Here is a 3670-nt window from a genome sequence, read left to right as displayed (position 1 = left end):
GAATTATAGCCAACAGAGTATTCACAGAGAGAAAGGTGAGATGCCTCTCTTTTGCTTTCAGGAGTTCAAACCAGCAAACCTTGTGTGAATGAGAGAGTCTGGAAGTTCCCAATCAGGTTGGGATAGTAGTGGTTCTTGGGGCATGTGGAAGAGATTGCCTGAAAATATGCATGTGATTTTGTGTCACTAGAGAGTAGGAAGAAGGACTTAACCCTTTGGTAGCTCAGGGTTTGACCTGGAGCTGCTGAGGTCACCTGTTAGACCTGACATGAGGTCTGTCTCCATGTCAGAGACAGTCTTGCATTCTCCAACACATCTGTTTTCCTTTGGCCTCCAAGGAGGTTCGACTAGACATTGCCATCCCATGCACAGTTTGCTCCTCAACATTTGCATTCCCGTGGCTGCAGCAGTACTGCATCCCAAACATTCCCAGCCATGGCCCAGGCTCCAGAAATCACAATCTTGGTGGAAAAAACAATGAGGTTAATAAAGCAATACCATAGGGTGCTTGCTGCTCTGGCTCTGATTCAGAGGAGCTGCACATCTATGGCCACAAGGGCTGGAGAGGGAAGCACTGACATCTGAGCGTGCCTACAGACTGCCTCCACATTGTCCTGCCAGACAATGCTTCCGGGTCCCTCAGGGGCCAAGTCCTCCTGAAACATGCTGTCTCTGCCCTTCAGGGTGTCCTGGCACAGCCTTGCTGACGTGCAGGAAAAACCTCAAAGGTGCCCAGCCCTGACAATGGTTTCCAGAGCTCTGCCTGTCACCCAGCCACCCCGAGGGCCTCTGCCTCTGATGCTCCTCATCAGCCAAAATGCAGCCCACAAGGCAGTGTGGCCTCGTCCTCCTCCCTGTCAATGTGTCCCACCACTACTATGCCCTCACTGGGGCTGCTGCAGTGTGTCCCCATGAGCTCAGAACTTCAGCCTTATTGTGTTGGGACTCCCAGCCCAGATTCACTTAGAGCCATAGAATCTGAGTGGTTTGGGTGGGAAGGACCTTAAAGCTCATCTCATCCCACCCCCTGCCATGGGCAGGGACACCTTCCACTAGCCCAGGTTGCTTCAAGGCCTGTCCAACCTGGCCTGGAACACTCTCAGGGATGGAGCAGCCACAGCTTCTCTGGGCAAACCTGTTCTGGTGTCTCACCACCCTCACAGGGAAGAATTCCTTCCCAGTATCCCATCTCGCCCTGGCCTCTGGCAGTGGGAAGCCATTCCCCCTTGTCCTGTCCCTCCAGACCCTTGTTCCAAGTGCCTCTGCAGCTCTCTTGGAGCACTGGAAGGAGCTCTGAGGTCTCCCTTCACAGCTCAGAGAGGACTTTGGGGTGTGTTTGCTGTAACTGGGCTCCAAGGGGCTCCTGATGGCCCTGGGGAAGCAGAGGGGACAGGGCTCAGCCCTGATCCATGACAAGCTTGTGCTCAGTTAGGCAGGGCCTGGCTTGTCCAGCACTGCTGTGAGGAAGAGCTCTTGTGTCCAAAGGGAGTTGGCTCTGAGCAGTGAGAAGAGGGTGCTGGCTGGTGCAGCTTTGCTCTCTTTGGGGCAGACAGCTGTGGGCTGCCAGGAGATGGGCACAGGCTTTTAGGGGCAACTGAGCTTCCCTGGAGGCAGCCAATGGACCCTTGGTGGGAAAAGGTTCCACAGTGAGCCGTGAGGAATTGCTTCTGTGCTTTACAGCCTGTCTGCTTAGGGGGCTCAGGGCCTTTTGCCATGGCCTGGAGCTCTGTCGGTCTCTCCTTCCCCAGAGGTGCCCTGCAACGTGTCCTTGGCTCACAGGGGACATGCTCCAGCCTTGTGCCTGTGGAGACACCAGTGAGGCAGAAGAGAAGGTGGAGTGCGGATTATGGGCGAGCTGGATGTACTGGTCAGCACATCTACAGCAGCATGTGCTGTGGAGGTCCTGAGAGGTGGAGAGAGGTGCTGCAGGGCTCAGTTTGTCCGGACTGGGCTATGCTCTGGCACAGACAGGACCAGCAGAGCTGCCCACATTGCTTTGTCCATGAGAAGAGGGAGTGGGAAGACCTACATGGACTACTAGGGACGTGTACATCCCAGAGGGCTTTTACCCAGACCCACAGTGGACTTTTCCACAGCTTCCTGGGGAAATTGTTCTTGGGGAGGGCAGTGCCTGTGCTTGCATCAACCCTGTCATTGTCTCAGGCTCTTCCTGGGTTGGGCTCTGTCAGATGCTCTCCCTCCTCTTCAGCCAGCTGCAGAGGTGATGAGCATGAGCCCTGGAAAGCTCTGGCTGTGCCAGACTCCTGACAGCCTTGAGCTCAGACTCACCTGTTCCTCTGTGTTCAGTGCCACAAAGGATGTTGGTCTACCCCACAGTGGTCACCACCTGAGACACCTATGGCAACATCCCAGAGGGCTGTGTCTAGCTAGGCTGAAACTGCAGAGGGATGAGGGCCATAATTTGTGTAATCCCAAGAGCAAGCTGCTGGCTCTGCACCACAGTCTCTCCAGCCACAGCAGCCTGGTGTGTCCAGGAGCTGTGCATAGCATGCCAATAGTTTGGGATCCCTATGAACCAGCTGAGACAACTGGAGACTCCATTTCTGCTGCACTGACCTCGCAGCATCTTCTGCTTCTGTTTCCCCAGTACTGCTCAGCTCCTGCTGCTATGATGTTGTGGGGCTGTTCCCTGATGGAGTAGTGTCCCTGGAGAGCTCACACACCCCTCTGTTGGGGAAAGCTTCTGCTCTGTGTGTGTCTGGGTGCCTGAGTGCCTGCTCGAGTGCCATGGATATTCCCAACGGCAGTGTGTGCAGAGGATTGCAGGCAAGAGAACATTACGGTTAGTCTGGGACTTGTAATGCTGCTCCCTCACTGTGTCAGTGACAGTAGGGTTTATTTTAGGGTGTCTTCTAATTAGAGATTTCCTTATAGAGTAAGGACATGTGCTGGGGAATTTGGGTTCATATTGGGAATCGTAGAATGGCCTGGGTTGGAAGGACCTTAAAGATCATCTCATCCCACCCCCTGCCATGGGCAGGGACACCTTCCTCTAGCCCAGGTTGCTCCAAGCCCTGTCCAGCCTGGCCTGGAACACTCCCAGGGATGGGGCAGCCACAGCTTCTCTGGGCAACCTGTTCCAGTGCCTCAGCACCCTCACAGGGAAGAATTTTTTCCCAGTATCTGGTCTAAACCTACTCTCTGTCAGTTTGAATCCATTCCCCCTTGTCCTGTCACTCCAGGCCCTTGTAAGAAGTCCCTCTCCATGTTTCTTGTCAGCCTCTTCAGGTACTGGAAGGCCACAGTTAGGTTACCCAAAGCTTCTCTTCTCCAGGCTGAACATACCCAATTCTCTCTGCCTTTCCTCGTAGAAGAGGTGCTCCAGCCCTCTGATCCACTTGGTGCCTCCCCTGGACTCACACCCAGAGGTCAACCCCAATTCTGATGGAGCATTTCTTTCCTGGAAATCAGCTTAGGGTGAGTCCCAGTTCTTGGGCATGTGAACAGCCTTAAGGTCATGGCAGAAAGTGGCTCAGTGTTTTTAATGACTCAAACATGAGAGCAGATTTTGAGCATCTGTAGGATATCAGAAGTCTAGATCAGGGCACAAATCTCATAACTGTGTGTATTTTTCACAGTTCCCACCTGAAGACCATAATAGACCTTTGGATTTTGTCACTAAATTTGGGATTCCTATCCTCTTCCCTGA

The sequence above is a fragment of the Acanthisitta chloris genome, unplaced genomic scaffold, assembly GCF_000695815.1.
Source record: "Acanthisitta chloris isolate BGI_N310 unplaced genomic scaffold, ASM69581v1 scaffold6865, whole genome shotgun sequence".
Taxonomy (NCBI): Eukaryota; Metazoa; Chordata; class Aves; order Passeriformes; family Acanthisittidae; genus Acanthisitta; species Acanthisitta chloris.
This window is presented reverse-complemented; position numbering follows the sequence as displayed.